Raw genomic sequence first — 22000 nt, 5'->3', positions numbered from 1 at the left:
TTAACTTCCCTTCACTGATGTGCTGGACTTGGATGCCAATGTAATATTTATGTATTAGTAAAATATATGCAAACTTTCTATTAAGTATATCACTCAGCATTTAATAAATGTACTTAATGTTTTAATTTAATTTATCCAACTGAATTCTAAAAATTATAAAACTTGAGATGCTTCTATACAAGGAAATTACTTTACAGTGCAAAATAAGTCTATTTTTCTTAGCTTAACTTGAATATTTAAAACAAACTTAACGGGGCCAGAGAGCATTTTATTAATTTACCTACTAAAAGTAGCTTTCGGATGTATAGAAGTAATTACACCTCCATTAAAGAGAGTTGCTCATCTCTGCACATCCCTAATGCACTCCAAAGACTTGTCTGTTTCAGAAGCATACGGTCACAGTAAATGTAAATAGTCTGAGCATTGCCTTTGCTCCCCTCATGGCCCTCCTCCTCTAAGGCAAAATCAGCATTAATGATGAATCATTATGCAGTAAGGTCTGGCGTTTTGTCTCATTATCTAACAGGCAGCAGCCGTGTTGATCCCAACCACACCAATATCCCGTCCTGATTTAATCTTCCACTTCCTAAAAGATGAGACTATGTAAATAGCTGAAGACCAAACCTTCTAATCTGCCACTCCAGTTGGATGTTTCCTGTTCACTACATCTATAATGTTCTGCACTCGAGTTACACATCTGCATAATGAGACATTGTAAATACAGATTTTGATGTCTTTCTGCACACCATCTTTGACCACACCATTTTCTTTTCTATATACACAACACAACGCACAAAATGCAACAGACACAAGTTCCACTTCTTTTTGAGATGCCACTTCCGCTGCTCTAAAAGCAGAGGTTCACTTCGATTCACTGACCTCTTTCCTCTCCCTCCCAGCAGTCTGTCATGAAATATGCATTCACATTCAATATGTTGGGGCTCAGAGTCAACACAAAGAGCACAAGGAGCAGGCTGCCTCCGCTGTCAGTTACCGACGTCAAAACCGGATTGATCTTGCCTCAAGCCTCTTTACCTCAGAGCTGCTTTTGTCATAGCACAAATCAAAGAAGTAGGTTAGAGAAGAAAAAAGAAATCTGGTTTTAATGATTACTATGATGAATGTTCTGTTTATTAGTACTATATCTGATTCTCCTATTTTATCTACATATTTTTAATTTCTCCATTTGGATTTAATAAGTACTTAAAAGCAGGTTTTTGGAAAATAGTGTTTTGTCCTCACTCACTTTCCTGACATTATCATTAGAATAATTTGAAAAATGTTTTTGTTTGCTTAATGCAGCAGAGCAACTGAAACAGCCTCCACAATAAGAGCCTTAAGCATAAATAAACAGCGCTCTAGCCTTTAAATTACACACAACAAGCTAACAAACACACCAGTCCGAAATCTGAGAGCATTTTTTTTTCTTGTTGCAAATGTAATACTAAAATTTTCTGGCGGTCTTATTTTTCTTTTAACAGGAAATAATTTATTATTAACAAATATTGAATTATTAACAATGTAACAAAACAATAGTATAAAAACTGTGCAAATCCCTTAACTTTTCAAGTTCTTGTCAATATGATTCACACCTGTGTTATTGCAATTTTTCTTTTACAAATACAGTTTAACTTAGAAACGAGATTTTATTTCTACAAAATATTTAGTTATTAAACTGATAAATTCAGAGGGAATCCTATGTTCGTTATCACGAAATTACATTTTTTACTTGATAACATAACTCAAAGCAATATGGACAATGTAAGGTAAGACATTAAAAAAAATGCATTAACAATAAAATAGAGGAGCTAAACAAAAAGAAAGCTACATAAATAACATGGATGTAACAAGAAAAACACATATTCACAGAACTTTGGTCAATATCAATATCTAAAAACAACAAAAAAAAACAGGGTGTTCTATAGGGTGGCCTGACGTTTTTTTTTTTTTTTACAGTCCCTTTTGGAAAAGGTATTTATTGAAAACCATTTAAGAATTCATAAAAAATCTCATGATCATGCCAAAACTGAGTATTTCCTTACACTTAATAAGTGCTTAAAATGAAGTTTGAATTTTTGTGACAAAATCAGTGTAAGATTAAGCATTCATCCTTTTCAAAGCAAAGAAAAACATAATTTATGACTCAAATAGATTAATTCAAATAGCTGTTAAGAATCTTTGTGTTTTAGTGGCCTCTTATTAATAATTACAAACCCTGACCTTTCTGCATTTATGGTGCTTTAAAGTCAAAAGTCCATACAAATGTGAAAATACATGCAGCCCATGAGCGAGCTTTGGCCTAGAGCCTCGGACTGCTAAGTGGTTTGTAAATAGAGAAAGAAAATTACCATAATGCCACATGTCTCACCAAGGACAAACACACGGAGTAAAAAATCTAAATGTAAATCCGCAGAACCAACAATACTAATTCAATTCAAACTCAGCAGAAACAAAGGTTAAAACATCCTCTGCTACAGTACATCAAAAGTGCCTGGGACTAGCCAGCCAGACTTACTTACACAGGGCACCGTAGTCTAATAAAGATCAATACTCTTATGTTTAAAACAGACTAGACCAATCAGAACATCAGAGTCGGGTCCAGAACACAACAATGCCTTTCTGTAACTAGTAAAGATGAAGCTGCAAAGTAGCAATGTTATATAGATGCCCTTTATTATATCCCAAAAACTGTTCATCATAGCAGTTTCAACTACTGGGCAATGTATTAGGTTTTATGAAAAAAAAAAAAGAAAAAAATGTTGCATGACAGTGTTTAGCACTGTTGCCTTGCAGCAATGAGGTCTTGGGTTTGTTTTCTGGCCTCGGGTCTTACTACAAAAAGTTTGCATGCTCTCTCTGCTTGAGTTCTCTCCGATACTATTGCCTCCTCCCACAGTCCAAAAACTTCACTGTTACTGTAGGTTACTTGGTGTCTCGAAATTGCCCTTAGGTTTGAGTGTGTGTACAGTTGTATATTTCTTTGTTACTCTCCAATGGACTGGCAACCTCTCCAGGATGTAGCCCTCCTTTCACTCACAGACTGGTGTAGGCAACAGCCCCACCATGACCCTCATGGTTTAAGTGGAAAAATATAGATGGACATTTTTTGCATCACATCTGATTGGTTATAAAATTGTCCAGCCATTTTATTTTCTGTAAAGGATGTTATTTGTAAGATAATTTTATATCATTGAAATGGGAAGCTAAAATAGCTCATTTATGTAAAACCTTCTAATTAACAAATTACCTGGTGTGGGTGAAGAATGTCCCCCCCCCCCCCCCCCCCGACAATGTTAAGCAGCCAAATTGGCGAATGTATTACTTTATTCAGTACAAAGCAAAGTTAAAAGAACTTTTGTTATGCTTTGTTGGTTATTAAACCAGGCCTTTAAGTTTCTGCTGGAGATTGGACTGGAAAATTCCAAGTCAATTGCTGAGCTGGATTCCACTAGTGAGAAACAAGATGGCGAGCCGTAAACCCAGGAGCTCTGTAACTGCAATCTAGCAGGAGATACGCCCTCTGCTGGACATTGGGAATCATACAAACTGGTATGCTGCTGCTAAAAACAAACAAACAGTGGATTCAGAGAAACGGGGTTAATCCTTCAGGATCATCAGCAAGAAAAGACATTGATTTGAAGCACATTTATGCAAACTTTTACTAGATTCTTTCTGTTGTGTTTTATTGTTTTTTTTTTCTTGAACCACATTCAGTACTCATTGTTATTGTGGGGAATGTAAAATTGTTTGTTGGGTTATAATAGAAACAAGAAATGGTTAAAACAGGAAATTAAAACCCTTTAACTTCCTACAAAGAACTCCAAATAACTAAAATAGATTTAAAAAGATTAAAACCGAACAACTTTAAATTGAATAGATTCATAGTATCATCTTGAAATTAAATAGAACTATAACCTAGGTTTAAATAAATAGTATCCTTTAACGCCTAACATTAGGTTTAAATGTAAAACAGGGGTCAAATAAAATATTATGAAAGAAAAAGGGAAACTATTTTGGATTGAATTTTGTCTTTGGATGTCTACTGTTTGTAATATTGATGCTAATTTCTTTTCAACAAATAATAAGCTGGCAGTTTAAACATATTTTCTGGTCTGTGGTCATTAAAACACTTACACATCTCTCTACTTTCAAAGCCGAACCTAGCACTGGTCTTATTGTCTGCTCTACCAACTGTAAACCCATCATGAGTGGACGAGTTGGAAAAGAAAAATCCTCCAGGGAAGAGTGGAGATACCAATATATTTTAACATGACATGAAGGTCAAGATCTTAAGGTGAAGCCACAATGTCTCAAGCTACCCAGCCCCTCTCATGTCTCTCTAAAGCAGCCACAACAATAACCAAGCACTTCTTGTACACAGTGAAGCATCTGCTGACATTTCCAGAAATGATAAGGTCAGTGGAAGTTCATTTTCAGTTTTTCAATGGTAAATTATTAAACTGTTATTTTGTTACTCTCCCCTGTCTCTTAAGCACTTTTTGTACAAACAAAGAATATCTTATCTAACACCACTGCAAGAAGAAACTTATTTTTATGGTTTTGCTTTCTAAGATGACAGTTTAAATGTACTTATGTGTGTTGTAATTTAACAAATGTGAACAGATCCCTGCAGGATGCAGCTCAGTCAAACAATGTCACATGATACCGATTTAAAATTGAGCTGAAGGAAAGCAGTGAATAAAATGAACCTGCAGAATAGGCACGTACTAGATTAATCTTACTGATGTCTATAATTACATCTTGTCAGTTTTACTGTCACTCCTAAATGAGGGACATTATAGAGCAGAAAGTATGCAAGACGGAACATAAAAAATGCAGTAAAAACTCACCTTGTCAAATCTAAAAGACACTGCAGTGTTACCTACTGATATTTAATGTGAACTATATCTGCCCTGACTAATAGGTGGGTGTGTTCAGCAATGTGTAAATATGGGAATATATCATGCTTTCCCGTAACATTATTTAGCACCAAAATCAGATGGATGGGCGGTGAATATGAATTAAATTACCCCGTCTTTCACTGAAAAAAATAAAAATAAATAAATTGTAAAATAGGATGTGTATCCCTTTTTTTTTTTTATATTTTGGCCTTCCTTGAGGCCAAACCAGAACAAAATTGGGATTCAAGCAGGTAGCAAATTGAGCATTAACACTGGGATGACCTTCCTTTTCAAAAAACAAACACCAAACCTGAAAGGCACCTTTCTGTTCTTTTCATTCTGCAGTGCTTTTTAATATTATCCACAAAAAAGGAGAGATTGTACCAATATTTATCTCTAAATACCATTAAAATGGAGCAATCTTTACTTACAATACCTAGCTGCTTTCTAGACCTGTTACACAGAATTACTTTTATGGAACAGAGAAGTCAATTTTATAAAAATATGCTTTTTAATTTGTATATTTTTTTGCTGTTGTCTTTCATTAACAAGCAAGACAACTCAAATACTTGAGGGCTGCAATCCTGCAACTTTTATACACGTGTCCCTTGCCCTACACACCTGAATCAAATGGTTTAATTACCTAACCAGCAGCAAACTCTGCTAATGAGCTCATACCAGAATCAGTTGTATTGAGACAGTCATATTTAAAAGCTGCAGGACACTCTAGGATTTGAGTTTGAGACCTCTGCAATAGAGCAAATGCTGCTGCTTCTTTCATATTTACATCTTTATTTTAACAAATGTGTAAAATGAGCTGATTTTCTAGAAGCACCGTTGCAAAAAGTAAAAATACAAAGAAAAACATTGTATCAAGGATAACAAATTATTATATGACATAGCATTTAAATGACAGCATGAAGGGATTTTATAAAAATGCTTAAAGAAGTAGCAATACAATGCCAAAGTGAGATGGACAGAGGGATTTTAGCTTTTCTGATACATTGTTAAAACAGTAATTTACTTAATGTGTTTATGCCAGAAAATGAGAATCAAACATATTTTGTTCCATTACACATTGATATAGTACTATCTTCTAGGCAAAAAAACAAGTGGGTTTAGTGGTAATTAAGGAGAAAACTGTGAGTTGGGAATGTGGATACATGCTTTGTATAAAAAAAAAATTTTCACTGTGCAGTGCGTGTAATGACAGACCGTGTTTAAGGTTGTAAAATGGCTTTAACGCTAAGCTATGTATGTACAAATAGTGCTCAACAAATAAGCCTATTTAGCTAAAAATCCATCCATCCATCCATCCATCCATCCATCCATCCATCCATTCATTTTCTCCCGCTTATCCGGGGCCGGGTCGCGGAGGCAGCAGTCTAAGGCTACGTTCACACTGCAGGCCTTAAAGGAATAGTACACCCAAAACATGATTAGCCTTCATTTTCTACTCACCTCCATGCTGAACAACACTCTGGAGTACTTTTTTGATATCTCAAATGCATCTGGAGATCTGGGAGGCTTCTTGCTGTCTGCTGACATTCAAATAATGGAGGTCCATGGCGCCCGAGACAGAAAGGTCCATAAAAGTCCACAAAAACGTGTCAATATTCCTCCATACTGCTCGTCCAATGTAATCCAAGTGTCCTGAGTGGGTAGCATCCAGAATTTACTCGAAACGAAGTCATTTAGAATGTTTTTAGAGCATAAACAGTAGTGTATAGGATTTCCTAATAGCGCCCCCATGCGCGCTCGCGATTCTACGGAAGCCGGCAGACCAAACCAGCGCATTCAGCTCGGCAAAGAACTCATGCTCTTCCTCAACACTGAAGTCCTCAGACATTTTTCTTTCGTTGTTTCTTTCTTTGCACAGGTAAACAGCACATTTCTTCTTCTACGCTTGCATTATCGGCAGACCAGACGCTGAATGCGCACTTTCTTCCGGTTTGGTCTGCCGGCTTCCGTAGCGTCGTGAGCGCGCATGGGGGCGCTATTAGGAAATCCTATACACTACTGTTTATGCTCTAAAAACATTCTAAATGACTTCGTTTCGAGTAAATTCTGGATGCTACCCACTCAGGACACTTGGATTACATTGGACGAGCAGTATGGAGGAATATTGACACGTTTTTGTGGACTTTTATGGACCTTTCTGTCTCGGGCACAATAGACCTCCATTATTTGAATGTCAGCAGACAGCAAGAAGCCTCCCAGATCTCCAGATGCATTTGAGATATCAAAAAAGTACTCCAGAGTGTTGTTCAGCATGGGGGTGAGTAGAAAATGAAGGCTAATCATGTTTTGGGTGTACTATTCCTTTAATGCTCAATTCCGATTTTTTTGTGAAATCGGATTTTTTTGCATGTCCGTTCACACTTCCAAGTATATGCGACTTGTATGTGATCTACTGTGTGAACTGAAAGCGTTCAACCGAAGTGTCCCGCATGCGCACTCGAGGACGCGATGACGTCACATGTAGCAAGCGTCCTCAGTGTTTGCGGAAGTAAACATGACTCGTAATACCGCAGCGTATATTGCGTTCTTTAAGTTCTTCTCCAACAGGAGCAGGCACATTACGAACGAAATCTTTTTAAGAAGATCAAAAAGAAAGAGAGCCAGATTTCTTGCAATGGCGTTTTGTGGGGCAGTAATAGCAACGTCCGTACAGAGCTCTCACTGAGCTCGCTACGTTCACACTGCAGCCTGAAGTGACCCAATTCCGATTTTTTTGCCCATATGTGACCTGTATCTGATCTTTTTATGACAGTCTGAACGACACAGATCGGATTTTTTCAAATGCGACCCAGGCCACTTGGATATGTGGTCCTGAATCCGATACGTATCTGATCTTTTCAAATGCGACCTGTGTCTGTACGGCCAGGTCGCATTCATCCGACCTACACGTCATTGATACTTGACAAATGTTACTAAATGTTACTAATCTGCGTCCTACTAAGCGGAGGCGGGAAAAACTAACAACCATGGCGGAAGATAACACAGAGAGCAGTCAATAGAGAGCTCAGTGAGAGCTCTGTACGGACGTTGCTATTACTGCCCCACAAAACGCCATTGCAAGAAATCTGGCTCTCTTTCTTTTTGATCTTCTTAAAAAGATTTCGTTCGTAATGTGCCTGCTCCTGTTGGAGAAGAACTTAAAGAACGCAATATACGCTGCGGTATTACGAGTCATGTTTACTTCCGCAAACACTGAGGACGCTTGCTACATGTGACGTCATCGCGTCCTCGAGTGCGCATGCGGGACACTTCGGTTGAACGCTTTCAGTTCACACAGTAGATCACATACAAGTCGCATATACTTGGAAGTGTGAACGGACATGCAAAAAAATCCGATTTCACAAAAAAATCGGAATTGAGCATTAAGGCCTGCAGTGTGAACGTAGCCTAAGATGCCCAAAAAATCCTTTCCAGCCATTTGTCTTCATGGAAATAATAACAATACCATAAATTGGCTGTGATCAGCCATATAATACAGTTACATCATACAGTATATTGATGAACCAGACTATCTTTAGGATTAAAACTGATTAAAACTTTTTTCTGAGTCTTACATTTTAATACGACTATTATTATTATTAATTTATTTTTAATAATAGACTCAATTAAATGGTCTAAAGCTATGTAATTTTCCCTCTTAGTTTTCAGAATATCTTTTCTTCATTTTCTGAAATAGATCTTTAAACCCTCTTACCGTGGCTAATGGACAAAAATGTAGAGCTGGTGCTGTAAAACAAAAGATGTATGGCCACATTTGGGGAACAACTAATGACTATTTTACAAATCGGTAAACCTGTTGGCAACAGGTTCCTTGAAAAAGATTTTACACAGACTTTAAGCCAAGTGAAGATAAAACTGAGCCCTTTGTGGACTTCTGGATAGAGCATATCAATGGACTAAAAAGGTTTTCCGTCTTGAATACAAAATGTTTGGATATTTTTTACTGTTTTAGTATAATATCTGCTTTGAGTGGGTTGCTCTTTCGGCTAAAGGCATGTTTTAGTCTACAAACTTAAGATAATGATTACTTGATTACTGAATTAGTTGACAATTATTTAAATACCATATTTTCCACACTATAAGGCGCACTTAAAATCCTTCAATATTCTCAAAAACCGACAGTGCACCTTATAATCTGGTGCACCCTATTTATTGATCAAGATTAAGCTTCAACAGGTCTCGCAACTATGGGGAGCAGCAGCCAACTCCATTTTCTCCCGTAGAAGAAGTAGTGCATGGTGCATACTGGGATTTTTTTTCCCCATTTGTGCGCACGTACAATGCAGAGTTTAAACTCAATGCTATTTGTCATGCAATGAAAAACTAACATAAAACATAATAATAAAATAAAAGCAGCAGCTAGAGAATATGAATCAATGGTGCGGAAGTTGAGGAAGCAAGAAGATGACCTGCACCAAGTAAAGACTACACAGAGTTTTCAAGGGAACAAAGCAAGATTTGATACAGTTAGAGGAAAAACTCGAACAGTGGGTTATTGAACAGAGAGTAGCAAGTAAAAGTGTCTCAACAGTCACTATTCGAATGAAGGCAACAGCGCTAATAAGCAAACTCAACATCAATGACAATTAAACATGTAACATTTTGAATTGAAAAAGCTTCCTGGATGGGAAGCGAAATGTCTTCAAACTTGGAAACAAAGTCCAGTGAATTGTTTTTTTACTTCTTTGGAATGACGATGACCTGAATGACTGAGAATCTTCACCAGCATACAAACAAGACGACTGAAAAAAGATCCGGCCAGAGCACATCATCAACATGGTTCCACTGACCTTTGATTTTCCTGTGAACCGCACTGTGGATAAAAAAGGAGAACGTATGGTGAATGTTCGTTCAATGAAAAGTCACCCTTCACCATAGCTTAAGCCAGTGGTTCCCAAAGATTTTCTTCTGGGCCCCCCCTTGGATTACAATAAAATTTCCACGCCCCCCCATCGCCCCCCCCCTTCTCAATCTTGTTAAAAGAATATTTTTTTCTATCCTGTCTTCTGTTCTAGGAGGGTTTTTCCACTGAACTTTCACTGTTCAGAAAAAAACACAGTTAATATACCAGAAAGGGTATAAGCTCTTAATTATTATTTATGTATTTTTTTATTTCATAAATCATTAATTCAATGTTAATGTCACTAGTCACAGTTTTTGTTGTTTGGCTTTTGTTGTTACTTTTGTCCTTGTGTTGTGCTTCTGTTTCTTTTGTTGCCGTTTTTGCTGTTTCGGTGCAACTTTTAGTGTTGTATTGTTCATGTTGTAATGCTGCTTGTGTTGTTGTGTTGCAACTTTTGTTGGTGTGAAACAGTTTTTGTGTTGCTGTAACTTGATTTTGCTGAACCATCTACGTCACTCTAAATTCTAAGTTCCTAAAATATAAAAAGCAAAAAAACACTAAGGTCATAAAGAAAAATATATTTCCACATCTATGCATCCCATCTACAAAGCAATTAGGAAGGTACTTCTCTCGAATACCAATTACTGCACAGCTTGACGGATTAGAGGCTATGAGCACATGGACGCAGACTAATTAACCTTTTATCTTTCAACCTGTTCTTGCTGACAGATATCATTGTTGAGGGAAAGCTCTAAAAAAATGACTTGAAAAAAAAATAGAAACACACACAAAAAAAACACCTCATCAGCTTTAACATAACTTTAAAAGAAACAGACAATAATTCAAGATCAATAACTGAACTAAATTAAATTTTATTTTCTGAAACTGAGTTCTGGTCAGAGATTTGACTTCATAACCCAGCTTGTACTTTTTGACCACAGAACCTTAGAGGCAAGCAAAAGCAATGAGAAAGCCTTGGCAGGTAAACTACACACAATAGCCCTGCTTATTATAGATAAGCAGGGACCTCATACTGAAAAGTGCTAGAAATCAGACACCAGAGAGGGGTTGTCATCCTGTGGCTATCATTATAAGCCACTAAAAACACAGCCAATATGCTCGTATTTATGCCTTCCACCTAACTATTTTTGTGCCTCATAAAATATCAGATCTTTTGTTTTTCAACTAGAAAAACTAAACATCATTCACATCGGCTCCATATAAAATATCCAATTAACTTGAATCGATTTTCAAGCAATCTTTCTCTATTTTCAAGGATGCACAAGGATTTCAAGCATGCTGTATAAACGGAACATTTGAACTTTGTGATTCTTTGTCTACAGCTTTTTGTGTCTGAGTTCTTTTTCTTTTAAGGCTCTTTGTTTTTTTTTTTCTTTAAAAATTGGCATTTAACTATTACTATTAACTATCACTATTTAACTATTGTCTTCTAGTGAGAAAATGAACCAGTACTTTCAGCATATTAAGATAATAACCCTTAAAGACAGTGATCTTTCTCAAGTTGGTGTGAAATTTTCAACTGGTATTATTATGATAGGGCTCATCAAGTTTAACTTAAACTGTGGTCAAGTCCAGATATGAATAAATGTGACAAAATTCCCACCACTTTGCCGTGTTTGCTTTCACACAGTGATGTCTTTAAGACCAGTGAATATATCTTCATTCAGGTGAAACAGAATGTTTTTGAGGGTAGTGTTGCACTGATCCAGTAGATCGGTGCATCCATCGGTATGGACTGTAAAGCTAAAGACTCCTAAGCTAAACAAAACGTGACTTAACTAGTCACGCTTTTTTTTTTTATAATAGAGAGCTTTGGCCATTTGTCACATTTGTGTAATCTGCATTTTTTGTAGTTCTTTTTCATAAGGCTGCAATTCAAATTGACAAGAATCATCCATGTGGGTTTCTGTCGGCTGTAAGGATTCTACACAGCAGCCTGGAGTTCCTTTCCCACCAATGATTGTGTTTTAACTGTCGACCATATGAAAGATGAGGGGATAGCAGCTGGAACCAGAAGCTAGGAGTTACAATTTGTAGTATTCAGATTGAGGTATTGATTAGTCAACACATTATTTATCCCCTTTTGCAATTCTATTTACAACAAACTCCAGGAAGCTTCACAAAATATTTGCAGGGCTGGATTTTCTGATCAAACTGGATTTAATAAAATATTGTAAGCTCCACAAGGTATTTTGAAAGTCTGTAACTTTCTTTCTCTTTCTCTTATTCTACCATTTAAATTTGGATCTTTTACTTGACATCCCCTATTCCTGCCTTTGATGTGCAGGAACCCTGCATGCATTAACACTTCAAGCAATTTGCTAAAGGGCTCAGATAAACTGTTTTATCTAACAGGAACTGTCATTTTCTAGTACACATGCAGTCTTTCAAAAAAAATGAAAAAAGGGACTCTTAATGGACCATACTAACACAGGAAAATCCTTTATTTAAAAAAAAATGTCTTATTGTATATTTGCCCAAAATAAAAAGAACTGTCTGTAATCTTATCAAGCTTATAATATGTTTCACACATATAATCCTGCCATCTGACCAAAAAAAAACCTTCATCAGTAGATTCGCTATAGTATGTCTCCTGAATGGTAACGGTTACTGCATATAAAGTTTCTTATGACAATGTTCTGAATTAATCAGTGCAACATAGGGGTTGTAGGATGACTTGCCAGTGAAATTGGTTAATGTACCTTTTAAAATGATTGTTAATCATGCATAATTTTGCTGTCTGCATCAATCTCATAGGTATACCTCAATACAGTATGTAGACTGTTAATAAGAAGGAGACCTTTGCCTTAATGGCATCACTCAATGAACTGACTGATGAAGCCATTAATGTCTCTAGCTCATGTCTGGAAATTACTTCAAACTGTTTCGACTGAGGTAAACTAGGGGACATATCTAGTGAGGCACTGGTTTCTTCAGGTAGTTACAAAGAGTTTTTCTTAATCAATGACCAAACACAATGCATTAACCAGTGTATTATCAAGTTTACCAAAGAAATATTAACACAGAATTTCATTCAATATTCCCCACCAACCATGGTTCTTTCAGTCCAAAATAGTGCGATCGGTGCATTGCTTTTATTCTTTTTTTTACCTTAAGGACTGATGTAAAAGCAGTTCTTAATAATTAACTCAGATACAGTCACAACTGCATATAAGATTGATTCTCTTTGAACAGACACTATGTAAGTTTTTACTGAAAAATATCTTTGAAATAGCTGTTTTATTTTACCCTATACAACTAAAACAGTGTTTGATGAGCAGAGTGATGAATCAATGGTTCACAGCAAATTAATCTATAAGCCTGTAGCCTTTTTTTCTGAATTTACTTTGTTCTGTGGATATGACATCAAGAACATACAGGTTAAAGGATCCAACCTGGCAAAAAATAGATTTTTTTTTGGAAACTCAGAAGTGACTGGCATCAGTGTCAACGCAGTCACCAATGGTAACTCCACATTAGTGGAAAAAAGTAAAACAGAAAAACGTGTCAAGTAGGAGCACCAACTACAAGAACGACAAGTAGAGTTCTGTGTTTTTGACCACAGGGGTCGATATGATTAGAAGATTCCCTAATGCCGCCTAAATGCACAATAATTAAAACTCGGATTTCCAAGTGTAGGGACTAAAGCTTTATTTGCCATAAAGTTTATTCATGTTTATTCATGTTGACGGAGCTTTTTAATAAACTAAAAATAATTAAGAAAGGCAATATCTGTTACCAGAAATAAACTTAATCCTTTGCAACAATCACCGTATTCTGATATTTCGTTACACAAATGATATTTTACTGAAACGTAAAGCTACCTGGAGAAAGATATATTGATGAATAAATCCAAAGCATTACATTTAATTAGGGTTATCAATCACTGCCAATCACATGTACTGGCTGTTATGTTTTTTGATATAGGTATAAACTAGAACTGACTACTGACTACAACTGATACTATAAGCTACAATTGACTATGCTCTGTAAAAAATGTAATCATAAAACAAAAACACAAAACACTTGCAGCTACAATGCAGCAAGTATTTGGTCAAAAGGAAAAATTAAAACTTGTTAAAAGGTTAAATTTAACCAATTGAAAACAGTTATACATATACATGCCATCCTGCCTGTAGCAAAGGGGCATTAGCATAAGGTTCGCTGAGCCCTTATCTAAAATGACCACCGAAAAACATAAGTAAGATGCAACGAAGGTCCATTGTGGAAAAAAACACATCAACAGGCACAATTGAAGAACTGAAGAAAAAGACAACTGCAGGGCAGGCAAATGAGGAGCTAAATTTGAGGATGAGCGGGCAAGTACGGGTGGTTTGTTCACAAAACAGACAGCTTCTTCTTCTACCACAAAAGAGCTTCCGGAAAACAAGACAGTTCTGCAGTTTACTAGTTAAAATGGCTTGTGCAGACTAGGGATCACACTTTCTGGACTTTTTTGTAAGAAACATTTTTATTCAAACAGATATTCAAGTATCCTGGGATTTCTCAGAAGGTACAGTTCATTGGCACTTTGAGTAAAGTGAACACATTCTTTTTTTTCCAAAAATATTGACCATATAAATTATCTTTAACTCCTGAAAATCCTGTTGTTAGCTTTTTCATTACAGAACAAGTAAACCTTATGACTATAAACATTAAAGCAGCTATAATTCCATGCATATTACATGCAGGAGTAAATAAAAACTCAGATTAATCAACTCTGTAATGAATATTGGTCTTTTGCAGCACTGAGTGGAGGAACAATGATTAATCCGAGTCCCATTTGGCTTTTCTGTTGAGGGTGAGGCAGGTAACTGTGTAGGGGTTGCCTGGATAGGGAAAGTTGATTAAAATGATGTAGTTTAGAATACACAGCTTTTTTGAATACACAACAAATAGTTGTTTGTCTGAATTTGTATACATTTACTAGTAAATGCAGCTTATGATCTGTCAAACTGAATAAACTGGATCAATGAATTAATACTTTCATGTCAATCAGCAGCATAACCTATTTATTTGCAAACATCATTACAATCCTTCAGTCTGTTGTGGTTACACTTGCAATATTTTACCATCTGCTGGCCTTGAAGTGAATGTTTGCAACTGCACATAATTGGGGAAATCTGTACAATAAATTCTATACAGACATAAAAAAAAATAGTAGGAACAAAATTGTTGCAAAGAAACTGAACGGATTGCACTGCTTTATGTACTGTACTCCCCAAATCCCCCCAACCCAGTTTCTTATCTATCTCCAGTGATCCATTTGACAGGTGCACTCAGCTACTCCAGGATCCAAACAACAGGGACAAAGACATTACTATAAATTCTTTATTTATAGAGTCAAGATCTACATCCAATTAAATTATAATTTTGCTTTTTAATAAGTAATCAATAAAAGCAAAATGTGTGAAAAGAAAAGTGCAGGTAAATGTGTAGTTGTGGCTTTTTTTCTAAACTTGAAGGTCACATTCTATCAAGGATTTGTCCAGGACATTTTTCAAAGTAAATTTCACTGGCAAGTCACCAGGGAAATCAATTCACACTGCAAAGAGACCCTTTTCACAATCATTCTTCAAATAAGGTACTTTAAACCACACATAGAATGGACTTATCACAAAGTACTTGATTGCAAAATTCACCATAACTTCGGACTATAATTGATGTGGAAGGTAGGATTATATATATACAAAAATAGTATAGTTTTTTTTTTTTTATTAACAAAGTCAAAAGCAGTTATTTAAAAAAAAAAAAAAAAGTATTCCTCTCGTTGTTAAGGGAAAATCCCTGCATCATGATTCTCATGTAAAATCAGGAGGATTATGGACATGTCTTTTGGCAAAACAACAAATCATAATTAGCATAAAAACAAAGGTGGGTCATCAAATGTGTGATCACCTAAAAATCATACTTTCTCATGTAAGAATAAAATCAATTAAAACCTTCCAGATAGTGTTTTTTGTGTGTGTGTGTGTGTGTGTGTGTGTGTGTGTGTGCTCATTGTGTAAATGAGAAAAGCCCACAATTATTCACTCTGGTTTGTCTCAACTGATGCCAATACTAGAAGTGCTCTAACATTAGCCCATCTTGCTATAACCACTCCTGTCTCTATTTCACCAAAAGGTGTGATTCCAACAATCAGCTCCTCACCTGCAAGTTGGTAAGTGCTCTTACTTATTAATTTTTTTCCCTAAGAGACCTGAAAACGATGGTAATACTACATTTACCTAAGTGTGCATACACTGAAGTCAACTTCTTGTGCATGATGTTGTGAGATAAAAATAAATGGGTATGGAAAGACGTCTGAATGAGCTCTGTTAATTTTTTTTCTCCTAAATATAATTAACATGAATTCAAAGTCAATTTCAGAAGTATTGTATTTGTGAAATGCCAGGTTATGAGCCCTTTACTACCAACACTGTGCAGCCGTTAGCACTGAGGACCCTAGACCTGTAACTTCCAGGCTTAAGGAAGCTACTGGTAACAATGTACTGTTAAAAAAGAAAACAGCCTCAGTCCGTATTTTGTAATCTGACAGCACCATAGATGATAGACCCCATTTACCCCTCTAGATCAAATACGACATCAGAGAATAAAACCTTTGTCTGATCAGATAAGTCTTATACTGTATATGTTTAACAATGTTTTGTTTACTTAACTCTATTTAAGGGACACTAAAAATGCCGTAAAGTTGTTCTCTGGGTCACATGACTCATTCAGTGATAAAGCTGACCCCCTCAAGTTACGAATGCATGTTTTGAGGAGAGCAGTATGTTCCAAGTGCAGTATATGGACCTGAAAAAACCTTTCATATTTCTCAACATACAAAGTTTTGGTTTAAACATGAAAAAAAACCTCAGAAAATAAGACACCATAACACCTAAAAGAAACATATTGGTGATTCAATGCAGTACTGAGTTTCACATCACTTATCCTAATTCATATGTACTATTCAAGACCTAGAACACAGTAAAGGGTCATGATCTTTTCCCCTTTGTCTGGTCTGATTACTCATTCTATTTACCTGTTTATCTCTGCCCAGTTCTCATTACCGCTCATCTGAATCACCTGCTTTAGCCTTCATTTAACCAGCCTTCAGGCCAGTCATCAGTGCCAGATTATTTGAGCCTTTGGTTAGAGTTCTGCAGATTACCTGTGTTTTCTGATTGCCTGATCCTGATCTGTTCTGCCTCCAGACCTCTGAGCCTGCCTGTCCCCGTTCTGATCCGTTTACCTGAACTGTCTTTGGACGCCTTCTGAATTTCTGCCTGTCTGTGCACCAAACCTGAAACTGCTTCCCAACTCCGTTCTGGATTTCCCTTCGGCACCTCTTTGGACCTCTTATCTCCTGGCCCTGACTCCTGTACACATCCTCAACACCGACTTTGCCCTCTGGATTATCTTGCATTCCTTCGTCTGCTCGGTTCTGATCTCCTGCCTGTTCTCCGATCTTCGAGACATCAGCGTCTCGGACTCTTGTCTCGTCTTGTTGGCAGCCGACCGGCTGGACCACACCTCATCCTCTGGGCTTGTACGAACCTATAAACAACTCATTTTTTTCTTTTATGCATTTTCTGATGCTATTCTTTTCAGTAATTCTGTGTTTCCATTTATGTGTTATCAAACAGCAGAAAACCCCGACTTAAGGGAATTGTGTATGTTTATATCCCTTTTTTGTCTTTTCATACCCTCAATATTAGCGGAAAGAGCTATAGCTAATCATTCTGGCTCTCCTGAGATTTCTTCAATTTAAACGAGAGTTTATTATCTTCACTGTTCATCACCCAACTTCTCCTGTTGGAGGTAATTGTAAAATCCCTAATTGTTCAAAATAAATTGTATTTGGACTAAACTGATATTTATCAGTTAAAAACTAATTGGACATTTCTCTAGATGTTTTTCATGCATACCTTTATCAAGGGTTTCCAGAGACTGATTAAAAATTAAACAATGGCATAGGTGACAACTTCCTGGTGATACAAACTTCAAGAAAAAAAAAAAAGCAAAACAAAATACAGCGAGTTCCTGGTAAGGTGCAATTCATCACCAATCAAGAATGTTTTATCAACTGCTGGGAATGGGAACTGGTTCAACAATTGCACTTCAGGTAGTGAGCTGACCATTTAGTTTAGAAGCTTTATATAATCTTACTGGAAGCTAAAATGCACTCGCCACAATCTGACAAACTGCCATAATGCCAACCAAACATTGATATACTATAAAACAAAAAGGACAAAAAACATAAGCTAGTATTTTACTGTAACTTAAAAAAAAATATCATTAACAGCTGTAAGTAAAATCAACACACTAAAACAAAGGTCTAAGGGTGGCCCATGCCTGTGATAACAATGATATAAAATCAGATATTTGCATTCAGAGTATTAAACAAACCATGACATAGTTTTTCTCACTGTCTGACATTTAATCAAACTAAACATTGCCTGTATTAGGTCAGTCAGGATTACATAGCCTGTTTTATTTTCTAAATGCCAGAATAATGAGTGATTCCATTTTGTTTGAACTTCAAATTCTTAGGTTTACAAACATTTTACAAATATTTGGAGGAGTTGTTTTTTGTACTATGTGACTTGTCTCAAATGTTTTCAGTGTTCTTCCAGGACTCCCTACAATTGTATGCTCCAATTTTGGTAAATTACTCCAAACAGGAAGAATGTGTATATAAGTCAGGTTTATATTTAGGTTTTTAAGTGACATGATTAAAGCCGTCAAATTTTTCTTTTTTTTGGTTTCTTTTTTTTTTTTTTACAGTGATGCATGTTTTTGTGAAAAACACCAGTTCTTCTTTCGTTAAAAATAACAGACCAGCACAACAACAATTTTAGAGCTAAATTATTGTGTTAAGTCTATAATAGCACATTCATCTCTGGTACACAGAACCCATATCCTATGTTAATTGTATGATGATATAATAGCTGGACATGTTTATGCTTGTGAGAATGAACCTTCAGGCAACTTGGGACTTATGGATAACCCAGATATGTTGGCTGTTTTCTTTTAGATATTATTTTCATGATGCAATGTCATTTAGGTTGTGTCATAAAAATAATCCACAGATAGGGCTCTAATTAAGTCATATGCTGCAAATCTACCAATGCTTAAAAACCAATTATCATCTTAGCTGTTAAGGAACATTTTCTTCAAGGTATATTTAGGTTTCTAAATTTAAAGAGAGTTAAACATTTCCAAATAAAAAAATAGCAATAAAAAATAAAGTTAATGCTAATTTAGTTTAGTCTATTGAATGAACAGCTAGGCAAAGGGATCATTGGTAGACAGTAGGGGTGTAAATCACATCCATCATGGCGATTCGATTCAGTATCGATTTCCTGACCCAACGATTCGATTATTTTCGATACTCAAGAATACACCACGATTCGATTCCATTCGATTAATCGATTAATCAATTAATCGGTTATTTATTTATTTTTTTTTTTACACCTTACAGGCTAAACAAAGTTTCAAGTTTGAAATAAATCAATGAAAGCTGTAATATCATTATGCATTTTCTTTAGATACAACAGCAAATAACAGAAGTAGAAAAGTTGCATCAAAAAATACTGCAAAAATACTGCACAATATCAGTGTAATGAGTTCAATGCAATACCTCGGCTCCAGAGAAACTGTCCAACATATTTTTTTAGAATGTAATAAATATACCCGGTACTCAGGAAAGAGAGATGTTGCTTAGAGAGTTAGACAGGAATAAAAATAAACTACATATAAGGGAATTGTTTCAAAGGTCATCTGGGGATGTAGTTTTTGGTAGTATTTTTAATTTTCTAAGAAGAACGGGTATTTTAGGGAGAATATAATAGTTTGTCTGGTCCATACTCCATTCTGGAAGGTGGCGGTAATGCACCTATAAGTTGTTTGCCAACCGCCATTAAAAAAATGGTGGTTTAATGCCATTTTAATGCCGCTGCACTTCTCCCAGATTGTAGCTGACCGCAAACAGTGCAGCAGACAGGAGGCCGGCTTGTTTTGTTTTTATGACCGAAATTGCGGAAAACAACTCGTGAAGTTTGACCCGCTAGAAGAGCGAGGTGCGCGAGAACGCTGGGAGCCTTTTTCCAGCTGAATCTCCGCTCTTTTTGCCCTCATGTCCCTTCGTCGTCGGACTAAACTCGCCCCTACTTCCTCACTGCCTCGGCCGTATCTAGACCCACAGTGTGTAGCTCAGACCACGCTTCAATACTGAGCATAATTTAAAAATGTCTGTGTGAAGCTTGCTGCAACAAACTGCTGTAAGAGTATAACCAGGAAGCGCGGTAGGAGGGCAAAATAGGTTTAGCGGCACCGCAGCACGGGAGGGAGAATTACGCCCAGGAGCAAATGGATAAAAATAGACCGGAGGAAAAAAAAACATGAATCGATTATCTTGCGGACCTGTCGATGCATCGGATCGTCGGCTTTTGGATCGATGCATCGATACAAAACGATTATTATTTACACCCCTAGTAGACAGCTCACAATTAATTGAAAAATCCTTGTTTTTGTGTAAATACAATACAATACAATGTATTTTTTCATGTAGATTATTTATAATAGTATGAATAATAGAATTGAGAGTTTCAAAATTAAACAGTGTTTATGAATTAATAAACCCTTTAAAAACAGGTACTAATTTCTCAGAGATCATTTTGACCCGACTAACTTTCTCCTTTTTCAGCAATACTTATTCAAAAAAATTAATTTAAAAATAAAATATGCTAACATCCTCTTAATTAATTACAGATTCTAAGCCAAGTTCAACATGGCAGACAACACTGACTAAGCAGAGATGTTGTACCTTAAAGCAGGGATTAAGGATTTACACACAGTAGACGTGGAGAAAAGTGATTAGCATGAGCAGTAGCAGTAAGCACATACTAACATACATGCACGAAATCCTGGTGTGAACAAATGCTTTAGTAGCATACAGTTAATACATCCACATCTGCATTGACAAAGGCCAGCAAGTTCTTCTATTGCTGGATGTTAACCAGACACTTGCTCCGTGTTACAGTATTATCTTTGTTTTGAATTGTATTAATCTCACAAGTGAAAGCCAACACATTGACAACAAGGTTCATAAAAGTTTAAAAACATAATATAGAATACAAATTGAAATAAAAAATTGCTTAAATGTCAAGTCCATGCAAGGCAACCTTTAGTCATATTTTCATAAACATCTTCTATATATCACAAATTAGAGCATTGTGCTTTTTTCCCCCCAAAGTCATCAAATAATAAATTTGCCTTCTGAATATTATATGTAAAAGAGAAAAGAATTGTTGCACTTGTCTTCCTAAGTCTAAACTTTTCCACAACAGACTCTTAACCAGTACAGCTGCCAGCACAGCACTGATTTTATTATGTGGGGTTTAATAATAATCATTACTATAAGAAAAAGTTTTAACTTAGCACGTTTTGGATACAGGAAAAGGGCAAGATGTCCTTACTGCTCTTGCATTTTTTTAAGTATGATATTTAACACCATGCAGCTCCTGTCCTTATCGCTCAGCTGGACAACCTCCGCAGATCTAACGGGGAGCGCAGAGGTGGTAGCCCTGCCAAATAGGACAGAGATCAGTGTGAGCTCACAGCGGATTGAGTCTAAGTAGCTGCATCTAAATACCCAGATGGGTATGACCCTAACGCACATAAGCAGAGATCAAAAGCGCCACAAAGGAGACGCCCGAAATGATGCGTCTGTGCGCAAAGAGACCAGGAAGGACACATGAGCAGAGGACGGATGGATAGATCCCCTCCACCCTGCAGAATTCTTTCAAAAGTAAGACCATCCCGCCTCACTGCAACCCAAGATAGAAAAGCGCAAACTGCGCCTGAACACGCTGCATTGGAAAGGGTTTAAAAATAACCATCCTTGCTTCACCTACCTCACTCTGAGTCCTCATCCTACTCACACTGGTGTCGCTTCCGATACGTTTCTGCTCTGCTTCAGCATCCCCGGGCTTTGCTGCTGACAGAGGTGGTGGGGGACAGAATCATGACGTTGGTGCGCAAGGCTGACGCGCCGACCAATCAAAGTGTAATCCGATAAATTCCTCACCAATCCACTCAAGTGGAGAAAGTGAAGGGTGCGCTCGGCTGCAGTCATAGTAGCAAGGTAGATTGACGCTGTGTGAGAATTTATAGTCAGCCCATGCGAGCTGTTTTCAGTCACCATGCGCTTCAAATGTCACAGCCCCAC

The 22000-nt window shown here is 36.6% G+C and overlaps 1 protein-coding gene across 1 annotated transcript in view; it reads right to left on the bottom strand.

The window, feature by feature from the left end:
* The window catches only part of LOC119786423 (beta-1,3-galactosyltransferase 1), a 45906-nt gene extending 23906 nt beyond the window's left edge, over window positions 1-22000 (bottom strand). Inside the window, exon 1 of the mRNA XM_038289753.1 lies at window positions 21687-22000. The gene's annotated coding sequence lies outside the window, so the exon portion shown is untranslated. The remainder of the gene's footprint in view (window positions 1-21686) is intronic.

Source organism: Cyprinodon tularosa, unplaced genomic scaffold (genome assembly GCF_016077235.1).
Source record: "Cyprinodon tularosa strain WSP-4 unplaced genomic scaffold, ASM1607723v1 ctg271, whole genome shotgun sequence".
Lineage (NCBI taxonomy): Eukaryota > Metazoa > Chordata > Actinopteri > Cyprinodontiformes > Cyprinodontidae > Cyprinodon > Cyprinodon tularosa.
This window is presented reverse-complemented; position numbering and strand designations above follow the sequence as displayed.